This window comes from Vicugna pacos, chromosome 26 (assembly GCF_048564905.1).
Source record: "Vicugna pacos chromosome 26, VicPac4, whole genome shotgun sequence".
In the NCBI taxonomy this organism is placed as follows: Eukaryota; Metazoa; Chordata; class Mammalia; order Artiodactyla; family Camelidae; genus Vicugna; species Vicugna pacos.
In genome coordinates this window covers 10458311-10482988 of record NC_133012.1, presented here as the reverse complement: position 1 = coordinate 10482988, position 24678 = coordinate 10458311, and the positions used below count along the sequence as shown (strand labels likewise).

At 34.0% G+C, this 24678-nt stretch overlaps 1 protein-coding gene across 1 annotated transcript in view; it reads right to left on the bottom strand.

The window, feature by feature from the left end:
• The window catches only part of PURG (purine rich element binding protein G), a 33633-nt gene that overhangs the window by 6706 nt on the left and 2249 nt on the right, over positions 1–24678 (bottom strand).

The window sequence follows — 24678 nt, the reverse complement described above, 5'->3', positions numbered from 1 at the left end:
ACGTGTCCTCTAAAGAGAAGGTCTTGCCAATTAAGTACAATTCATGACCTCATTTCCAATTTCAAAGAGAGGAAGGTGAAATTATTTCTTGTGGAAATCGGAGTTACAGTTTTAAATCACATCAGTAGAAAAACAAATGGTAACACTATGAAGCTTGAATCTCTAAACTGTTGAACATGTTAATAAAAACAGCACTATTAATTAGAACATTTGAGAAGTAAAAACATTATTCATTCCAAAATTCAGAAGCAAAAATCTAATTTTTATTAGCCGGATGTGTAGATATATGGGCAGAAGAAAAATGATTTATTATCAGCTTTAATTTCTGCTAAGCTTGGACTTTTCAAACTCTTCGAGCTGCATGTACTCACTGGGAAATCAGGCTTATAATTCTTTACTTTGCATCCAAAGATCTCTTGGTCTTTGAATGTTAAACTGATGTCATTACTTATATGGAAACAAGGGCCATGGCCTCACTTCCCACACGGCCACAAACATTATTGACAGTTAGTTAAAATTAATTACTACAATCAAAAGAATGATGAACTGCTTAGAGGACTCATGCATACTGCTCAAAAGTAGCTAATCGTCTTCATAGTTCAGAGCAGATACCCTCGAAGCTGAGTATGAGGTACTGTGAGTCCTCCTTGTGGGTTAAATTACACTAATGAGATTCTCTTGGTAATTTAAATGTAACAGCCTATTTATGAGAAATAAGACTTAGGCCAAATTCTACAAGAAAGTAGGTCATGTTAAAGGGAAGTTTCATTTCAATATTTTTGGAATTCACAGATTGAAACACGAATGTAGTGAAATAATTTAGGAACATAAAAAGAAAAATAACTATCAGAGGGGAGAAAGAAAGTCTGTGTATTTAATGGTAGGCAGAAAGGCAAAAGACATGAGAAAATAAGTAGATAAGAGGGATTCATAAATGGGAATAATCTAAACTGTTACTAATATTCTCTCAGTAATCTGGCAAAACATGTCATTTGCATGTCTTTCCATAGAACTGATACAAGCACTGTAGGACCATATGGTTATTTTTTCCCTTGCTGAATAGTTGTATAAACACTGAAAATGACATACTAACTTTCCATAAAGTTAAGAAAGTGCCTGTTGCATATGCTCTTGGTATGTGACTTAGTGTTCTGGGACCTCTTTGTGGTTCTGTAGCTTCTCATTTTGAATCCTCCATAGGAGATGGCATGGACTGGGATGGACCAGCCAAAAACCAGCTTTATCCTCACCTTTAGTTAGGTCAAAATTCAATCACCTCTTTGGTATGAACAGGATTCTCTTGAAAAAGACAACAGCAGAGTGTAAAAATTCCTCCTTTAGATCTACTGGTACACAATTTATGCTGGCTCACTGGAAGCATGATATAATCTGCTTAAATGTACTGCCATTCCCCAGGATCTCAATGACGCTGTGCTTAAAATGGCAAAATTTAGGTAAATTCAATAAGAACTTCTAGTAAAACAAAAATGCAATCTGGATGTTGCTTTCATTGTATCCATTCTCCTTTCATTTATATAAGCTATGGACCAACATGAGTTTCCAATCATAAAACTGAGTTCAAAAGTCTACGTTATATAACTTTAAGAGTGCATAAAAACTACCGAGACATCACCACATTGATAAACAACGAAAGCATTCCTTCCAGCATGTTTCGCTAATAGAGATATCCTAAGAAGTATCTCCTTATTTGGCATTATTTTTCACATTACTTTGTGAGGTCAAAGCAGTAAAGGAAACAGAAATCTTTGGCCACTGCAATTGCTGACATGCACTAGCGCATTATCTCTGTTTTTAATAGAATAATTTAGAGTCTCCCAAGAGTACTTCTTGATGCATATAACATTAAGGTGGAAGAGTTGTTTGAATGTTAGGAGCCATTTAATATTAATATTAATATTAGAGGGTATACTTTGTTGCCTCCATTCTTACTACAGGTTTGCTGCCATGATTCAATTAAGATACTCAGGGAGGATCTGCTTTTCTTGCCTGTTTTAAAAAAAGTATCATTAACAATAAAAAGGAACTATCTATTGATAAAACTCAACGACATAGATGATTTCCAAACTACTAGGCTGAAAGATGTTAAATACAAAAAATGCACATTAAATTAAATGAAATTCTAGAACAGACAAAGGTAACCTGTGGTAATAAAAGTCAGGTCAGTGACTGTTTCTGGAAGTTGGAATAGGGGGTAAATTGCGGATGTTGCCTGGGAAGGGGTACATTGGAACTTTCTGGGGTGAGAAAAATGCTCTTTGTCTTGATATTTGCCAAAACTGACTGGCATAACAAGATCTGGGCATTTCACTGTATGTAAATTATACTTTAATAGCATTATGACTAAACATAATATTCCTGCTGAAGCATCATGAAGGCTGGTGGCATTTTTCTTTTTTTCATTTCAAAACTTCTACCCTCACACTGTCCCATAGAGAGCAACATATCCTAGAAGGAGGTCCACGACTAGTCCCCTGCAGAAGACGTGGACTTTGTGTCAGAGCACCAAACTAAAACAGGCTCTTTATACTGCAGAAAACAAAGAAAAATTCTTTTATGGTCCAGAGTAAAAGTGTCAGCTCTAAGAAACGATATAAAACATCTTATGTTTTAAAAATACCCCAGAACAGAAAAGGTTTTCCAAGTCAGATTTCTGACTGTGAGAACAAATAATTTATAATCGCAGAGAAAAAAATCAGTACAATTTTGGCTCCAATGCTACTTAAAAGTAATCATGGCAGTATGGCCTTCACTCTTATTTTGGTTCCCCAAAAATGTGTGAATACTGGTGGGACCCCACGAGTATCTAAAGCAGACCGATGAGCTTCAAACACTTAGGCAGGAAGGAAGCAAGATTTTACCTTATGCTACCTGGTGCGTAACCAAGTGTATATATAGTATCACATTTAAAAACCATTTTGAATGCCAGGGCCTGATGTATAATGATTACATCACCATTTTAAATCCAAGTGGCCAAGTTCATCAACGTTAAAGAGGTTACAATCAGAGTCAAAATAGTCAATGAATTCCCAATTTCCTACAGAAATAACCCTACTATACTAGCGAACATTTCTAAAAATAAAGTTAAAAAGTTCTTCTGGTTCTGAGGAAAAAAACCCAGAAATATCCTGAAGAGAATTTATCTGCAAGTGATGCCAAGTATTCACGGACAAAGTTAAAACTGTAATTAAAAGCCAGATCATCATTTCTCCAAATTATTTCTTTTTAAATTCCAATTCTAACCCACCAAAGACTTACGATGTCTTAAACCCACATGTCATACAAAGACATATACAATATCTAATTTAACTACTCTTCATCATTTCCACCTGAGAGCAGAGGAAGAAAATGAAAAAAGTAAGCAATTTCCCTAGCACAATGCCTATCTTATGGGAGGAACTCAATCAGCATTTGTGAATAAATGAATGAATGCTTTCACTTCCCTTGAATTGTCATTTCTTCCCTCACACAGTGGCTTCTTACTGCACATTAAAAATTCAGTATGATTGAAAAGAAAAAGGATAGGCACATACTCAGTTAAAAAAAAACGTAATACGCCAAAACTACTAAGCCCCGTGTCATTATTGCTGCAGCTGCTGCTGTTAACAACAAAAAAATCACATATTTATAAATTGACACAATTGGAAAACAGCAATAATAAATGGATACACCATAACCTAGATTTTTTAGCTATAAAATTTTCCTTTTATAAATTCAATTGACACAGAGGATACTGTTTGCTTCTCTAGAGTGGACAATAAAATTTACATAATTAATAGGACGGATAGTTGTTTTATGTAAATTATTTTTTGAGACAGTAAGAGGTTTAGAGGTTCATAAGTACCAAAGAAAAACAGAATACCAAGTGCTAGAAGATAGAAAAAAAATAGTTCAGGATTATATGAAATGAGGAAAAGCTCAGGATCAAGATGATGGTCTGTAGGAGCCTCTTGACGACGGTAACTGGGGCCTCAATTATAATGGTTCCTCTACTGTCCTGAAAGCAGGGGTTGTCGCGTGCATCAACCATCAACACGCTGTTTTTATCAAAATCAGAAGGGACCCACAAACACAATCTTTTACTAGTTTTCAACTTTAAAATAAATAGGTGAGAAATCTCTTCTAGCTGAGAGAAGAGAACAAACATACTCTGAATGAATCACACATGCCACCTACTGATTTCAAAGCAAAGAAATAGAGAAGTAGATACTGGGCAGTGAAAGGACCATTTAAGAAGGTCTAGCTCAAGTTCTGAAATGACTCATTACATGATTTAAAAAAAATTTTTTTAAGAATTATTTATTCATTTGTTTTTTTAATGGAGGTGCTGGGGATTGAACCCAGGACCTCGTGCATGCTAGGTATGTACTCTACCACTGAGCTATCCCCACCCCTACATGATTTTGAACAAGCCCTATGACAGGTTTAATATTTTCCCTATTTGTTATAAAATGAGGGTTACATTACTTCAAAGATTCCTTCAGGCAAAAAAAAAAAATCAAAACTGATGGCAGATTAAGACAAGAAAATCATAGGTTGTCAAGTGACTATGGATACTTACACCAATACCAGAAAGTTGGTGATTATAATCCTTTTAGTAAGTGGGGCAACTGGTCCCCAAATTATGCAAACTACCTAATGATCATCTTTTTAAAAAATGAAACAAAGCAGTTCTGTTTTCCTCCAGCAATAAAATCATCTTTGATATTTCCTTGCCCATGGATAGCATATTCATTTTCTTAATGGTGTCTTTTGATGACTAGAAAATTTTAATTTTGGTGAAGTCTAGTGTTAATTTTTTTCTTTTATAAAAGTTAGTGCTTTTTGTTTCCTGTCCAAGAAATTTCTGCCTACACAGTATTGTGCTTTTATATTTTACTGAAAACAGCTTTAAGAGATTATAACTAGCCCAACTTCCTTGCCCCTGCTATACCTGGGAGTTCCTCTGGTAAGAGGCAGCTCCCTTCCAATTTCACAAACTTTTGTTATACTTTCTGGGGAACCATCCATTTTATAGATTGGGAAGAATTAATGATGATGTTTTTCATATTTATTAAATGCTTATTATATGACAGAAAGTTTGCTAACAGCTTCGTGTATCTTAAGACATTTAATTTTCTTTTAAGAGAATTTTGGCTGAATATAAGGTCAGGGGGGCAAGGAATTTTATGTTTTGCTATTGATACATCTCCCGGACCTACATGATAGTCCAGCATATAGTGAGTGACTGGGAAGTATAAACTGAAGGCTTACTGAATAAATTCTCCCAATAACTCTGTCAAGTTATATAATCTGCCCCAAGTTACACAATAGGTGACAGAACTTGAACTTGAACCCAGGACTGGCTGACAAAAAAGTCTGTTCTGTGCTATCATTGTACCAGGACAATGACACTGCCTTGTAACTGTGTGGGGAACCAGCACCTACAAATACTGCTGGAATGACTGCTGTTGTTTAAGGGGGTGGGGGAAATTATTTAACTTAAATTGTTTTAAATTAAAATTGCTGTTTTATTCCTCTCAAAGCAAAAAGCCAATGTAGAACTTCTGTTAAGCTCCTTCTTCATAATCCTAGGCATATTGACCTTTTTATATTTATAGCTATGTGATGATCTGTGCAGATTGAACCAACATGAAACTTTTATGGCCACAGAAATATATATAGAGAGAAATTCAACTTCCATGTAAGAATTTAGAATTCAGCCTGCTAATTTCTCTGAGGCTACAAAAGCATGGTTAAGGAACAAGGTCATTTATTTAATGGAATTTCCTAGTCAACAGACCTTTAACCACAATGCCTTCGATCCTATTGAAATTCAAATATTCCTAGTATGTATTATTTTGATTTTCTGCTCCAATAAATACAACATAGTGAACATGATTAAATTTTGCGTGTGTGTGAATGAGATTACCACAGAACTCTAAAATATTACCACCGAATAACAGTATAAATGAAGAAGTTGTGGGTTCTTGAGTTAATTTTATAAAAACTTGGACCATCCCTTTCAAACAGGTTTTTAAAAAAGCCAGCTTCCAACTTATTATGTGGTCACTTATCTCTCGTTCATAAGAATGTAGAGGAAAAAAAATCACTAGTTGATTTTTTCATTATTGACAGAATTTATTGTGCAAGTGAAGGAGTTTTCTCTCTTAAATTCTCTAAATAACATTTTTTTGAAGGCTACACGGCAATACAGTGTCCTGACAAGGCTTGCGTGGACAGAACAGGAAGGGATCTGTGCTCCAGTCATTAGGAACAAGTTCTGGAAGGCTCGCAAAGGCACGAAGCTCAGGATAGAGAGGATCAAAATCTCAATTACTAGAGGCAAAGAGGCTGAAATCCAGGCAAATGGTTTCTGGACAGACATGAGCACCAATATAATGACTTGCTATGCCTTCTGCCAGGGCCAAAATGGATCACAGATTCAGTGCAGAATTGAGCCTAAAAAAAAGATGTGACAAAAAACAGGAAAACACCTAGAAGCCGTGTTTAAAAAAACTATTTAATTTAGCTATAAAAACGTGTGTTTAATTCTACCAAATTTTGGTTTCAAGTTTAATATTTTAAAATTTCTGTAGTGTTATTATGAGGGGTTTAATGAGCAATATGCTCTCTATAAACCTTGGTATTTCATTAGATCACTAAGTGACCTACAGCAAATCATGTAAGCTGCCTGGGCCTGTTTTCTTCATCTGTTAAGTGACGTTAGTAATACTGAACTAAACAAATGTAAATCAGTATTTTCATCAGGATGACATGAGATCCAATATATGGAAGAACTTTGAAAAACATGTCAAATTATATGAACATGATTATAATTTAAAATTCTATATTATTTTCACATTTAATTTAATTAGAAAATATTTCAGAATTAATGCCCAGTTATGGGAAAACTTTCAGGATAAATGGATCTTTTGTACCAACAACTAATTGAATTTAGCCATTAACAGCTCTTCATTGCAATGAACCTACGGTGAAAATTATTACAACTTCTGATTTACATAGTCATGGCTGAATCAGGCTTATTCCATTTGGATAAGACACTGGTGAGTAATTCACAGTTAAGAACACTGATGGATTTTGTAAATCCAGACATATGGAGAGAAAAGGAGTTTGTGAAGATACTGTATATACGATAAGAATGAAATAAAATGAAAGTGAGGATGAATACAAAGGCCTGGGGCAGGAAGGGTGAATATGTGATCTGGATGTTACTACTCCTCGCCTTCCTTATGCTCTCCCCAGCTCAATGTCCATGCGCACACAGAAATCCCAGCAGTCTTACGATGAGCCTGAATGGGGCTTCACAATCTCCAATCTAGAGCTCAGGAAGTCGCTGCCACTTGAACACAGTAGGCACATGAGATGAAAAAGAATTATTATTTTTATCCTGGGACATCAAAAGTGACTTGGATGGAGAAGATAGAAATACTGTTTTAAATAGTATTATTGTAGTTCTTTAAATCTGCATCAATGAAATGTATTTTGAGCACTGTAACAGAATGTAGATGATTCATCATAAAGAATAAATTGTTAAAGGGAAAATGACATATAGCATTTTATAATAGCTCCAAACACTTCTCATATATCCACACACTGCCAGGCCTGTGGCAGATAATCAGATGACCATGTGTTGAATGGAAAATGACAGTTTGATTAGACTTCAACAGTTGCTTTGAATCAAATAACTTTGAGCACGGAGTACTTAAAGCTAATGGCAGTGGAATATTTTTCTTTTGTAAATCATTGTATCTCTAGTCCCCAGCACAAGGGCTGGCACAGAGCAGCCACTCAGTAGCCACTGAGTGACTACAGGAACAGGATCACTTATCTATTAAGCAAGGGAAAGAATATTCTTGAAGTAAAATTTAGGATGGGCAGGAAACAAAAGATTCCATATTCTACCACACCTCAATTTGTGAGTCAGTCTTTGATGTAAAATGACATGGTATTTCTTATCAGGTTTTTCAATAATCATTTTCATTCCCACTTGTTACCACTTTGATTTGTTCCTTAAGTACTGTGAGCTTGAAGCAACCAGATTTCAAAGACAAATCAGGAACAGGAACACTTGTGATTAAGTGGAGAGGGATGATTTAAGTCACCAGCCCAGTGCCAGGTGTGGAGGGGAACAGAAAAGAGGAAGAAAAACAGTCTCTGGTTTTAAACTTACATTCAAGTTAAGGAGGTAGGACTTTTATATTGGAAAGTAAGTTTACATTTTTAAATACATTTAATCAAGTTCTAGGCTGTATCCAAAAAAAAATCTTTTGGAACTGGAAGAACTGCCTATTTACAGGGCCAAATGATAAGTGTTATTGATAAACACATACATACACATATACACACACATATAAAAAAATTAACTGACAGGGTTAAAAAGCGGACTGGGCAAATTACAGAAACAGGACAATGACACACTCTACTAAAGCAACTGTAACTAAATATAAGAATGCCAAGAAGGAAAGGATGCTCAATAAATGTCAAATGAAATAACGGACCTGGAGAACAATAAGAAGAGGTCACAGAAGGAAGTCAAACATAACTTTAAGAGTAGTTTTAACAATTCCAGGGATAAAAGAATCGAAAGGTTCTTCTGATCCAATGCTCACACTGATGGATAAACAAGCTGGGGTCCACAGACATGAAATGAGCTGCCCCAAGCCCAAATAGAAGGCACAACACACAACACAGTGCCCTTAACCTCAACACCATGCTGCTGCATTTTTTAAATTCCACGGATGCTTGAAACAGTCCAAATAATACACAACTAAAATGTTTTGGTTTCATAAATTATAGCACAAATACAGCGAGTAATTTGGCACTCACATTCATTTTATAGTTATTTTTGTAACAAAATTATTAAAACTAACTTGTCATTTAGAATTTTTGAATGATTAAAAATCTAATTTAAGAATCCAAATTCAAGTTTACCTAAGATTAATATTTTTCCACATAAAACAAAAAACTTCCATCAAATAATGTGTAGATTTTATGTAATATGTCTCAGGTCAGAAGCAAATCACCTTAATGGAAGGTACTGCTTGAATCCCAGCTTGGTATGTCATTAAATGTACTATCTGGTCTTTTTTTAAAAAATGAGTCAAACAATAAATGGTGATTAACAAACCAAATCGCACATAGTTACCTAATGACCCAAAGGATCACTTACATAGGAGTAGAGTTTAACGTTATTTGAAGAACAATAATAAAAACTAGCTTTAGCTATTTAGCACACAGGTATTCCTAATTCTAAGTAAATTTAATATTAAAATTGATAATGTAGGTAAATAATTGTCAAAAAAAAGGCTCAGAATTTGGGGGATTATCAGTCGAGGTTTACTACATTGAAGATTCCTACTGGCAAAATGTTAATGCCCTACCTATTGCTAGAGATTACAAAGATTGGAAAGGCTAAATTCTAGGTTGTTGGCAGCATATGCCCTGAGGACTGCGTGACTTTAAGTGAAGTTCTGTGATTTAAGGGCGGTAATGGTGGGCAATGAAGAAAGACCTTAAATAAATCGTGCTGGGAGGATATAGCAAAGAGAAAAAAAAATCCTTAGAATGCTACCGAACCAGATGCACTGCCACTTTTTCACTAAATTTTTTTCAACTCAAAAAAATTTTCCCCTTACCCAGGAAACATTCCTGATCTTACAATGGAAATCGAAGGAATAATGAGGTTCAGTTTTAAAGAATTTTCTTTGAAGTAAATGTTACCAATATCTTGCAGCAGATCATTAAAGAAAAATCTGGGTGCTACAAAAATTAGAAAGTTATTTAAAATGTTCTAAATAAATTGCATTTGTCTGAAATAATCATAGGAATACACTGATATTATGCATTGTTACATTCATAAAATGAAGAAAGGGTCAGTTACCACTATCCGACAATCATAGTCAACTAGTTTTTGTGTCAGTTCCACAATAATTTAAGCCAAGAAAAGGTAGATTTTGTTCTATATCAAGATCACAAGCATAATACTCATAATTACAGCATTTCTGGTTATTTAGATAGATGTTGCTTATAGGATTGCAAACTATTGATTTCTTGAAAACTCTTTATGGAGTAAGAAATTCTTAAAGAAAAATTTATTTTTTCTTTTTTAAAATGTTTCTTGGGTTGAGTTTTTTCCTCAACTGCCAATGATTTTGAAAATAACATCTGAAACATTTATCTGCAGAAAATGCATTTTTTAACTTACAACTATTTCCTCCCAAATTATGCTTCTAATAAAGCTACACAGTTTCATATTATACTAAGCAAAGATTCTGAAATCATTTAGTGAACATCCATACTGTCAAATTCCAGAAATACCTCCAACCTACTGTATTACTATATAAATAATGAGAAGACAATCCTACAATGTAAACAGGAAAAGTTTAGGAAATTCCAGGATATAAGCCTAAATGCCCTGGTAACTGTAACGTCAAACTTTCGACAAACAAACACAAAGATTCCATTTGGAATTCCTTAGGTCTCAGGAGGAATAAAGGGTTACCTTTTCCTGTTTATCAGTGGAAAGCCTCCAGGATAAAATATCCTTCATTCACAGTCACCCAAAGATTGTAAGGATCTCTTATCTTAATAGAAGCACAATTGCCCTGTAATTGTAAATCTTTATTGCATGTGAGAATTATATCAATACAGGATACAAGGATTATACTTGGAGAGTTAAGTGGCAATAACTATAAAGCCATTATTGATGGAAGAAGGGTTAAGAAAATATCTTGCTTATTGAAAAAAAGGTTTGAGACGAAAGTAGAATGGTGGTTGCCATGGGATGGGGGTGGGAGGGTGGGGAGCGTTTAATGAGTACAGAGTTTCAGTTTTGCAACATAAAAAAGTTCTGGAGATCGGTTGTATAATAAGGTGAATATACTTAACACTAATGTACTGTATACTGATAAGTGGTTAAGATTGTAAATTTTATGTTATTTACTCTTTTAAACACAATTTTGAAAAAAGTTGAACAACACCTGAAGTGAGACATTCAGACTGATTAAGGATATTTTTTCCTACTCCTAGTAAATTGTATGTTTATATCTCAAAAAAAAAAAAAAAACAGGTTGAGAAAAGTCATTCAAGACTTAGAAGTCATTCAAACAATTTGTTTGTTTGTTTTTTATGAGGGGGAGGTAATTAGGTTTATTCATTTATGTTTGGAGGGGGTACTGGGGATCGAACCCAGGACCTCGTGTGTGTTAAGCATGCTCTCTACCACTTGAAGGTCAACTTGTGAGAAGGCAAAAGACAAATAACCTATGGACTTGATTCAGGCTGGAAAGACTCAGACTGTTTTGGTTGTGAAATCTAGGGAGTATTCAACAAGTGGTTACATGTCAAGTAATTTAAATTTGAATTTAGGAGGTAGGGGAGAAACTGGCATTGATTACTGCCCAGAAAGCTAGCCAATATGTCAGCACAAAATCTTAAATACTTGGATTTGTGTATTCAGCCTCTCTGTGTTTAAAGCCAGCTGTAGATCTTACTTGTTAATAGCATAACCAGAAATAATCATCCGATGGCGCTATGGCTGACAGTATGAAAATCTAAGAAATTCCAGCTGGAAAAATGATATGGAAGAAAGGATGCATGTTTAGGTCCATGATGAAGAATGACCTCCAGACCACCTGTACCAGAATGAGAAAGACTAAGAAGCCAACTTCAAACCCTACTCTGGACCAGCCAAATCAGAATCTCTGGGGATGGGGACCAGAGCCTGCATTTTTAATACGCCATGTACACTAATGTATGAGAATAACTGGACTAAATTTTTAAAATTCTCCCTTTAAGGCAGAAGCTGCTGTCCTTTTAATGGAGGTTAGAACTCATTAGAGGCAAATACAGAGTTTAATGCTGAAGGGCATCCTTGATGACATCGTCATGGCCATGGTTCTTTGAGTTCTTCAGAGGCACAGGAGAGATTCTCTGCTGTTTCAAAGGAGGGACTATTGGATTAAAATAATGTCTTTGAAGTATTAGAAGAGACACATTCCTAGGTGAGTCACATGATAGTTTGAGCTCTAAGAGCCGGCTGTCTGGCTAAGTTCGAAATTTTCACTGAGAACTACACTGAGAACTTTATAGCTCTAAAGCAGAGATGACAAACAGCAAATATTTGGCACGAATGCTGTTCTTCTCTCTTTCCTCTAGAAGCAGATTTCAAATTCTCAACGCAGCACTTTAGGGCAGCCAATCGATTGTAGTAACAAACACAATGAAACCAATTTGTCATTACTTCCCCAGGCATGGAAGGGGATGCAGAAAGAATTGGGCTCTCTTTATAATTTTACGCATGCACGCACACGCGCACACACACACACACACAATTTCTGCAAAGGAGTAAAATTTACGTGGCTAAATATTTAGAAATGTGTGCTACAGAAATAGTTATAGATTTTGGTATAATATATTTCAATGTACTCTCTCTCTTAAATGTATTACTATTATTTGTCCATTTGAAATTTGGAAATGTTACAGTATTACAGAAAGCACAAATGACTGAAGAAGTGACAAGAAAACAGTGGACTCTCTAAGTTTCATATTGGTTCACACTAAATCCCTGAATTTAGACATTATTGCCACAGCTACCCTTATGCCTTTTACAAAGACTTGAAACTCTCCAGTAGAGAATCACACATATTATTTGCAACAATAATCAACTTCCTTGGAAACCTGACCTCTAATACAGATTATTTAAAATGAAATTAGCAAACTGTGGTTTCTTTCCATCTTAAATTAGCAGTGCAAGAAAAAATGAAGAACAAAAATATTATTCTATTGCTTCAAACTTTAAACAGAATTTAATCTGGATTTTTATAAAGAAAAACTTTGATAATATCCAATAATTTGGTCTTCCAATTGACCCTGCTATCACTTACATCTTTCTAAGTGAACCCATAGAAGGTACTTTTGATATAGCAATATAAATTCTACACTTATCCTTCATATAAACTTTTTTAAAATGAATGATTAAAAGTGAAATATTTCTTATGAAAATTATAAAAGATTTCATTTTGCAGGGCAAATTTCAAGTAACCTATCTTAACTAAATCATTTAATCAGTGAAGCTCATGAAAATTTGAAAACTGGTTTTATGTTGTTTTGTGATAACAAGGGGTGGGAGGAAGTGATAAACTTCTCAATCTGTTTTCAGAATAATACTAGGAAAAGTGAAATCACACTTCTTTATCCAATCAGGAAAATTAACAAGACCTCAACACAAAAGTTCCAAGTATTATTTCCAAGAAATTGTCACAGAGTTGAAAACACTCTTCAAAGTAATAACAATCCTATAGCACAGGGAAATATACACAAAATGTTATGATAAATCACAGAGAAAAAAATGTGACAATGAGTGTGTACATGTCCATGAATGACTGAAAAATTGTGCTGAACACTGGAATTTGACACAACATTGTAAAATGATTATAAATCAATAAAAAATGTTAAAAAAAGTAATAACAATCCAATTTTTTCTGATTTATTAATTCCCTTTCCACATCCTACATGAGTGCACATGTAGTTTCTTCCTTAAATAATTCCAGTAATGAAGGGGTAACTCTACGTCTTGAAGTTTTCCCTCATGTTGAGCTGAAATCTTCCATAAACCTCTATTCTGTCTGAAGCCTAACCAGATTATAATTCTAAGGCTTAATTTTTTTAAATCTTAAAATTTAACAGTAGCTATAATATAAACAGGATAGGGAATATTAAGAAAAATGATCCTTTTGAGTTGGTGAGCAGTCAATCTTTTTCACAGTTAGGGATTCATTCATTGTTTTGGAGCACTAATCACTAAAGTTGAAAAGAAGTTAATGAACTTGCAGAACTGCCAAGTGTCTATATATGAAGTAATTTAATATTCCTGATAGAATGTGACCCACTGAAATGACAGGTTATGTATATTCATATATATTAACTATACAGACATATATAAAATATGGTTTTATTAATTTTGATCAACACATTAATTAGAAAATGTCCTCAGGTTGGCAAATGTAAATTATTCTTAAATATGTTAGTTATGTTTTCAAATAATATTCTGAGTATTCACGTGAAGTATCTCTAAATTTAAATCAATGGGTCCAACTGTTAATTTGAAAAGAGTATCATAAATACACTACAGTGTATATATAGTTCCTCTATCCTACGCATATAGATAAAACATAGGAAGATGGTGAAAATACTATACGCTCTTAAAAGAAATTAGGTATTTCTTACCACTTGTATATCTTAAGAGATAAGCAGCATTTTAAGCTTTAGCCTTTATTTTCTGTTTACTTAGCCTATTTTAGTAATTATGAACCATTTCAACTAAAGGAGTATGTCACAAAATGTAAATTGAAAGGACTAAACTAATTCCAAGTTCCCTTCAAGTCCTAATATTCAATATTCCCTAAAACTTAATAATCCTTGATAATAGAAATTATTCTCTTTCCTTTAGTAAGACCTGTATGCCAGAGTTATTTAATAAATTAAAAATATGCTTCAGTCTCCATAAATTTGGAAGTTAAGTTTTTCATATAAGGATTCATCATGGTTAATTTCTATCCGAGTTATCTCAAAATAGATGTCAAAAAAGTCAGAGGGAACTAAGAAGAGTTACTAAATGTAACAAAAGGACAAAAACAGAAGAAAATAATTTTTTACCTAAACTTTAATTTATACAAAAGGTTGCTTGTTTTAAGATTTGTAAACTTCAGAAGGCAGCATGAGAAGCACTGAGCTTTTTTCTTTCACGATGTTACAGCTGTTTTGATCCAAGTTTCTCCTTCACTATCTTTTGTAGCTAAGGTAAAATCACATCAGCCTAGAGTATTGGGTCTTAAAGTGTGGTCCCCAGATCAGAAGCATGGGGCCACCTGGGAATGTCAGAAACAAAAAGTCTTGGTCCTCTCTTCACCCCCCAGAACTAAGGAATGGAAACTCTGGGGGTGGGGGTCAGCAAACTGTGGTTTAACAAACTTTCTAGGTGATTCTTAATCCCCCTAAAGTTTGAAAACCATTGGCCCAGAGTAATGAAGACAAATGTGTATCTGTAAACAGACCAATCATCTCAGTTTATCCCTTGGGAGTTAAGAAGAAAAAAACAAAACAGAGGAAACTTGGTAATTAAAATGTGACAATGAATGGAATAATGCAGAAAGAGTAGGATGACAGAAGAAGTTGCAAAAAACCCCAATAAAACTCTCACTAATATTGATGACTTATTGTAACATAACCAGTTGACTTTGATTCATGAAAATGAACCTGTAGACCCACAGTGACTAGTAATTTGTCTCCTGTCTGCTCTCAGGATAGAATTGGGATGATCATCTATATTCTCATCATCTGATCCCTTTAAAAAATTATTCACATTTATCTGAAATAGTTGGTTGGGATTAGAGATTCAATCTGTAAACTAAAGATCAAATAAGTTGGATTTACTAGCACCATACTTCAACCAACTAGGCGAAACCTCATATAAGCAAGTGTCTTTTGATGGTACCAGTCCCATATATATAGGGAGCAGTTTTGGATAAAATAATTCCCAGTAATCTGAGGCAGACTTATTTATAATGGTAGTTGGGGTAGATTGTGCTTTATTACTTGGGAGTTAAATTTCAGAGTATTAAAGGCAGTCTGGTCTAATTGACTGAGCACAATCTTTGGCTTGGTGTTAATTAGGGTTCAAATATATTAGTCCTGAAATACTGAACCAGTTTCTAAAAACTTCTGGAAAATTATATTAAAATGGGAGTGATAAGAGCATTCTATAAAGATTAGAAATAGTAGTTATAAAGGGCCCAGCAAAGCCCAGTATATGGTAGGTATTCAATACTTAATTATTATTGTTATTAGTATTGTAAGTTATTAGTATTGATAAAACTTGATTGACTCCCTTTTGTTACCACCTTCTGTTTAAAAATGGACACGGTGCAATTTTCCTACAGGTTAAATTCATTTTTGAAATTACCTGTCAATCATTCTAATCAAAATATTTTCTGTAGATCCACTGTGCACTGAAAGGTTGGAGTAGCTGACCTCTCGGTCCATGTCATCCCAAGAGAAATGCTTCCCAGTCACCCTGACCTGTCCGACGGCAGCTCGGTAAGTGCTGAAACTAGTCAAGTGAAGAAGTAGCCCTTCTTTCTCAGAGTCTATACTCTAGTTTATTAGGGCAATTTCTAAATTTCCAAACAGAAGCTTTAGTCCTTCTTTATTGAAATGAGTATTCTTAACCACTTTCAGCAGGATACAGTGTACAGAAGGGAGGGGAAAAAGGGAAGGTTATTTATGAATGACAGAATTTTAGAATCCTACTTATATGCCTGCTGATAGCAAGGTTTACACTTCTGGGGGAATTTACTAAACAGTGATAGATAAAATTCCATAATAAACTCAACTGGAATTTCAGAGTATTTTATCCTATTGAAATTCTAGAGTAACATCCTTGCATAAGTCACACTGCTAGTCTGAAGGTCCTAAAGAAAATAAAGCACTTTTTTAAGTAAACTAGCAAAAGACAAGGAATGTTTTGTATCTAGATGTCTTCTACATATCCTTATCCTTTTTCCTAAATCATTATCTTACGGTTCCGTTGTTTTATTTGCTGGGTAATTTTGGCACTTAGGTGGGTTCTTTTGGTGAAGTTACTTGGAGTGTTTGAAATGGGAAACTGAGAAAATTTTCTACAAAATGGCCAGGGCAAAGAGCTGTCTAAACTATTCTCTTCCATCCATTTAGCTTTCAAACTACACTGAAGAAGAAGCAATCAAGAACCTAAAATGGATCTGCTATTTTGAGGAGAAGGAGAAGAGAGAAAAAAACTTCAACAGCCAATTCACTCCATACAATCTGTTGATCAGATTGCTGCTGTGAACCACTACCAGGCTAAAGATTGTTTTATTATATTGCATGTTTCTGCAATGGAATTTTATGTGCACAGATATTTTTGAAATTAACAAAATACACGTGTGTATATGCACTTCAAAATACCCTTGCTTGCTCTTAAACACTGTGTTTGATAAAGCAAATAGGCACCCAAGAGAGGTTTAGAGAGAAAGGTGTCACTCTTTTTTAATCCTACTGACAATGGTGGTGGCCCTGCATATAGGAGGAGACTGGGGTGCCTTTTAAATAAATGCTTCTAAGTCAAAAACCTGTGTGATGCTTCTCTTCCCCCTCTAATCATCAATCTTTTCAGTTTCTCAAGACTAAAAATGAACAAACAAAAAAACTCAATATGATGTTTTATCCTTGCACACCCTAGCAGTTACAGGTCCTCTAAAGCAGAACCATACTGTTTGTGGTTCAGTATTCTTTGATTTTCTTTGTTAAACAACATGATTTGTAACATAGGACTTTCAGTAGGACCAAGGAGATAGGAGTCAAAGAAAGTACTTGATTCTCAGGGACCACTGCAACGATAATTGCAGTGTATTATTTAGCAATGTAATTTGTGACTATTTCAGGAACAATGGCTTTTCAGAAAGTGATGTTAACTTTAAAAATTCTTCTGCCATGTGGAATATAAAAAAGGATTACCATATATATAGGACAAGTGATACTACTTCCAAAAAATGAGACCTCATACAGATAACAAAAATATTTCTTAAAATAAAATTAGAGCATAAGATAGTTACATGGTTCGTATACAAAAACTTGGTCTTAAAGAGGACTAGGAACAAAATTATACTTTGTGTGGCTGAAGAGATTCTTACATGTTATAAAACTGACACTTCCGCATGTTCTTTTTGGCATCATCACAAGTTGCTGCATTATTATAGTTGTTTTTAATATAAAGAGAGAATCTCTTACTCACAATTTCCAATTCTGGTATTATCCATCTATTTTTTCCACACCCCACTGATACAGAATTTAAAAAGTTTAGAGTAGGAGGGAACTCTAGATTCTGGTACAATCATGTTCATGTTTCTTTTAAGGGAGCCATCCAACAAAAGTTTTTGCTCAGGGCCAGGCCAGGACACTGGCAGAATTAGGTCTTATTATTCTTTCACAAATGCTCTTTTAAAGATTAAATAAAGAGGAATTTAATTTTGAGAATGACTTATTTCTCTCATTTGGGTTAGACTGATTACTTTTGTTATAGGCAAGCAAAATAATCAGCCACCCCTTTTCTCTTCTCTATGTCTTCTTTTATATTTGCTACCTCTAGGCAACAACTTCATCAAATCCAAAACAAATCATAAATAAAATCCTCAAGAAGAGTGTTATCCCATAGAATCATTTTCTCTACGAAAAATCAAATATTGAGTATTTCTGAATACAGGAATCCCAGATAAAAGACATTCTGATTCTAATCAGATCAAATAAAGTAATCAGATTTATACCACTGTTTTGATAAAGACAAAAACCAACAAAGCGTTTTTCTCCCAATTTTACACTTTGAGCAAGCGTCTCTAGCTTTTATATACTATCAATAGTTTTCTTAGGGATTTCTTTCCCTTCCCTTTTCTTTACTCCTAGTAATTCCTGGGAACAATGAATACTTTGAATAGAATAACACAGAAACTAAGTATAATGGAGTAAAAAGAAAGTACAGATAACTCCTATTCAATCTTAGAAAAAAGTCAACAGCGCTAAAGAAGAAACTGCATATTCCATTTAAATAAGTATTTTCTTCATATTCACATTACAAACTAACTTCACTGCAGCAGCACTAATTCATTATGAGTAAGCTTTAATTTACTGGCAGACGCCATTGGCCTCAATAAGAGTAAGTAATTTCTGACAAGGGAAATTCCAAAGAAGGTAAAGTTTGGAAACAATTTACCAGAAAGTACCAACATGGGAAACTCCTTAAGGATGTTAAATTATCATTTTTTAGCCTACCGTTAAGCAAAATTCATTCCCGAAGGTGAATTTACCTTCCTTTTGACCCTTCTCTTTAAATAAGGAACAATACTTATAAACCATTTTAAGCTTAAATAAGTAAATACCTGGCGATCTTTACCAATGTTGCAGATTCTGCAAAGGATAATGAATTATTCATCACTAAAATAAAAGAAGTAAATTCTTTTAAGCTTTCAAAATACATGTTCAAGAGGATGCTGTCTTCTAACAACACCTCTCTCATGTTACAAACAGGAAATCATGCCATCCATTATGGAGATATTATTCTAAAGTTGAAACCAATGCTCTACTTACTTTAAATCTTGAACTTTTTCACAAAGTTTACACATACCACTCTGTTAAAAACATTCTTTCTAAACCCAAATATTCTTCAAGACATTCCTGATAGTATTGGATCTTTTACTTTGGTTGTTTTAATTCGTAACTAGATAGGATCCTTCAGGGTTCAAGCATGGGACCTTTAATTTTTCAGATAACAACTTTTTTCTTGGTGGTTATTACAAAAGTACCTTAAAATGCCCCCCATGTGAATAAAAAAGAAAATTATGACTTTTTTGGTGGGGGGAGGGAGTGGGGAACTATTAAAGCAACTTTTTTTTACATTTTCAGGAATAGTAATTATGCTAACTTCATTTTTACACATTTATATTTACCATTTCATATTCTTCCAGCAGAGAATGAAGATGATTTAGTTGTACTTCTTACCTCACAGCCCCCAAGTTTTAACTCTTTCCCCAAATCATCATAGAACCTGCTGGTCCCAAAGATACTGGACAGACTCCGGGTCCCTCAACGATTTAAATAATCAGAACTAGTGTTATCCCTTTGCTTAGTCTTGGATTTGATCAGGTGCTAAATGAGTTATTCATTAATATCTTTCTCATCATAAAGATAAAAGCTCAGGTTAGTAAATCAAAAGATTTCAAAAGCATCATAACCTTTTGTTGTGGTTCTAGTGCTGATTTGCTCTTACAATGGCAAGGTCTTTGGATAAAAATAATAGTAGCAGAATCAGTAAAAACTGACTAAAAGTGATAATCTGTTAAAGCTTTTAAATATGGGTGTTTTCCCTTAGAGAACACAGTTAATCTAAAATAATACTTGGTTAAATAATTTAACCTCCTGAACTGTATTACTTTAGGAAAAAGACTAATACTTTTTTGAGGGAAGGAAGAGGGGAAGATAGGAAGACAAAAGTGGTTAGGAATAGGAAAGGGAAGAAATACTCATACATTAAAAAATTGATAAATAAATAAATAAATATATATTTGCATTTTGAGTAAATTCCAATGGGATTCATTCAAAATTTCCTTGAGGTTCTCTTGGTGTCAAAAATAGTTCAAATTAAATACTATGTTAACTAGATCAAGTATTGAATCTACGTAAAAGGGGGAAAGTTCACTTACAATGGCAGATCTAAAATGGATATTATTGGGTACAGGAGAGTGTATATGATATGTTATTAACTGTATATTTAAAAGGAATATATGTATATTTACACATGTTTGTATATGCAGAGTAACTCTGGAAGGATATACAAGAAACTGGTAACACTGGTTGCTACTTTTCACTGTCTACCCATCTGGTGCATTTAAATTTTGCACTACCTGCATGTTTTCCCTATTCAAAAATGTTGATTAAAAACCCACCCCTTAAACAAATTTAAATTACTTAAAAATCAAGTCAAGTTAAGAAAAAAAGATTACTTTTTACATTATACAAGGAAATGTACTAACACAAACTTTTTTTCTACATAAATTTGGGTATGACAGAGTAACTACGATTTAAAAACTCAATTCTCACAAGACGTGAATTTAGGAAAAACACACTTTCCCTGTGCCTCATTGTTACAGCATTGTGGACTACAGATTGTCTTGACAGCATGCTAACATCCTCACTCTCTTCCTCTGACTGGCTAGCCATGAGCCACCATTTCTGTATGAAATTCAAGAACTCTTGAAGGAAACTCCAGAAAGATTTTAAGAATCTTATTTGGCAGTGATAAATATTACACTTGTATTATTCTGTTGGTACAGAACTAATTTTAACTTTTCTTTGTGGTTTACTTTAGACTTTATCCTGCCAGAGATGTTTGGTGTTTTGGTAAAAGATAGACTTTAAACTACGTGGTGACTAAGCAGAGCTCTTACATAAAGCTTGGAATAAGGTTTTATAAATAGTTCCAATGAAAGACGTTTGGAAATAAGCAGGAAAAAACAATCTCACACTAATGAAAAAATTATCTTCAGAACACTACTGCAAATTTCCAATTAAGTCCTATTTACTTAAATATTAAAATAAACCATAAAACAAAAATCTAAAAAAATGATAGTACATACATCAACTCTCAATGGTAGCTGCTTATTAAAACTGAGTGTCTGAGGGTGCATTCCAATTTCATCCTCTTCGAATTGTGCAGCTCAGATAAATGTTTATTTTACTGAAAATATTTGCAAAATTACAATATAAATACATGATTATATTAAGATAGGATCACTATATATAATGTATTCTTATCCACAGATATAAAATGAATGCAGTAAATATAGTATACTCTCGATGAATTGTTAGTACACAGTGTTTCTTAGTAAAGTACATACAACCTATTATTAAGCAACAATTATCTAGTTCTCAAATGTACATCTTAGGAAGTTTTAGGATGGAAGTATACACTAAATCCCCTAATACCCTTTTTGGTTGGTGAAAGCTGGATCTTCTGCAGATTTTGAAATAATATCATATTTATTTTAGCAATTGTTCTTAGGCTCTTGGCATTTCTTTAATTTGAATTTAATTTCTTTAGTCTAGATGTTTTCTTAATGATGCCACATCAGCCAACCATACTTTTAATTCTAGAACAGTATCATGTACTGTCTTTTCATTAGTAATTTAAACACACATCAATAATGAAACAGTATCATTAAAATTCTTTTGGTCTATACAAATTCCCAAAATTCATTTTCAGGGTATTATGGGGAATCTCAATTAGATATAATCTCAACTGTAATACTAATTTGGGCTAGAAATAGTTTTTTTATTGATTCTAGCCCTTAAGAATACAAATATGAACTCTACTTCAAAATTCTTTGTTAAATGTATTGGGGTTTGTTTCGGAAGCATCGTCTACCCTTGGCCATTACACCGACTTAATGGAAACTTGTTACTACAGCAGTTCCAACACAAACATACGCATGCAAGAGATCACCCTACAGATTCTAACTACATAGTTATCGAAACACACCCCACCAGTCAAGTGGCATAAATGTACATCTTTTATATACAAAAGGTAAAGTGCATTATTAAATTAGTGAACTGACAGATTGTCTGCCTGGACCATATAGCTTTCAAATAGACAAATGTGAAATTCTCCCATTAGAACCAATTATTTCAAGAGGTTCCAACTGCTTTTCCACCCTGTCATTTACTTTTTGGCCATGCTCTTTAGTGCAAATAAGCTTGTGTTTGACTCAAGTTTAAGGGACATGGCAGTTTGGGGCTTTAACAAGGAAAATTATAAAATGTGGCAGAAGTTTAATACTTTTATAATACATTGCATCTTTTGCATATAAGCAACAGATTAGTGCTGCTTTCAATTGGTAGGAGCACAATGCCAACCATTATGAGGAACCCGTTTCCAAATTTCATACTATTAGCTTATATTATTACAGTTTTGAGTCTGTACCACATTATACTTGGATTATTATGTGCAAACATCACCAGTGTTTTAGAGTTATACAGTGAACTAGTAATTTTGGTTACTAACTTTAATGCTCACTTTTTGACTTCTAACATCCAGTTGCCTTAAGAGTTTTATGTCTTCAAGGCAGAGATCCTATTATTTTGAAGAATACCATGTACACTTGCAGCTCCATTTATGTTACAAATGACAATAAATAAAATGCATATTGCACAGAGAAGAATAGTAGCTTATTTTTATAAGATACATGGCAGTAAGCATCCTAACACCAGTGTTTTGGACTGGATCTCATTTGATTATGGCTAATGAATGATTGGAAATTTTAAGTATCAAAAAATCATAGCATCATTTCATTTTCCAGTGAGCATTAATTTTGAAAAAAGTGAGACAAAAGGACTGGCAGAAGGCTTAATGATTCTAAAGTATATTCAATTGCCAGCATATATGCATTTATCCAATCCGTAGCTTTGAGATGGTAAAAACTTTGAAGTGTACATGTAGAAAATTTGGCTGCTTAACTAATTCTTTACTTAAATTAATGCAAAATTAAACTACTAATATTCATATACAATGAGTTAAAGATATTTAAGTCTGACATAGTAGTGTGTATGTATATATATAACACACATATACACACACACATATATGTATATATAGACACACACGCAAATCTTACCTACCAGACTAAAAAGCAAAAAGGAAATTATTTAGACTTAACAGATATAAATATTTTAGAAGGGAAGGTTTTAAGAGAGTATACAGTCACAGCAATGCAACAGTGATAGGAACACTCGAATATTGGAATAGTCACAGCTCCAGTTTGCCACAATCTGACAGGTTAACTATTATTAATAGGCACTAAGATGGGCAGCAGTACAATCAGTAGTACAGGAATTCAGGTGCACACCACTCCTTCGCAGACCCCAGACCGACTTTTTATCAAGCCTACGACAGTTTACATTTAGGACTGTTTCAAGATCCTTGCTACTTTTAGAGTCTCAACACCCACCATGTGCTATTAACTCTAGTACTAACATTATCTTCTAACCTTCCAAAGTGATCCAGATGGTCCACAATTATAATGAACTAGTGAGATTCCTTCATACTACTTGAGGAAACTGGAAGTACAATCTACAAGCCGACATCAGCATATACGTCTGGGCAACTGATTGCTTATTTTTTTAAGTAACATAAATCAGTGAAATTAATTTTCTTAATTCATATTAGAAAGTTCTCCTAGGGACCTTACTTAAATGTATTTGGGGACAAACTTCTGGAAGAAAAAAGTTATAGTGATTATGAATTCCTCATCGCATATAAAAGAAGAGCTACATTCTGATCTCAATCCATGCAGCCAGCTCTCATCAAGGAGAGCTATATTTGAGGGCTGAAATCAGGGTCTGGCTCTTAAACATGATTGTATGGACTTAATTGTGTGGGAGCTGAGTAAAGCCAAGATAAAAGACAGTAATTTCATTCAGAATAAAATGCAGCTCAACAGATAAAATTTCAGGCAGTTCATACAGGATGGGTTGGTACACATATACATTATATCCACTTGTTTAAAAAATTGCTTAGGTGTTGAAAAATTGCTGTGGCACTTCCCGGAAAGTAATTTTTAATACGAGTAAATGGGTGAGTCTTGCGTACAGTAAACCTTTTTAAGTATCATTAAGAGCACCTTGGAAAATGCCTGAATTTTCCTTTCAGATAAGTTTATAACCAATCTTCACAGAATATTTTTTCCAGACTGAAATTTTATACTTATTCTAAATGCTTTTTAGAAAAAAAGCTTTTTCCCCCTGGAATTAAAACATCTGTAAAAGTCAGGTTTATACTGGAAATGTTGCCATGCTTTGAAGGGTAGCAATTGCAAAATTGCTACTAAAATATATTATTCCAGATGTGTTTTTATATAGATAATTAGTGCACCAACCCCTATGAAACAGTGTTAAAGCAGCAGCATAAAATAAAACACCTTGAGTCCATGATATATTTTGGGAAAGAATCTCTCACAGCCTTCAAATTAGCAGGAAAAGCTAAAACATCAAGATTTCCACAGCAAAGCCATAGGATGAAGCCTCCCACGCAACAGTGAC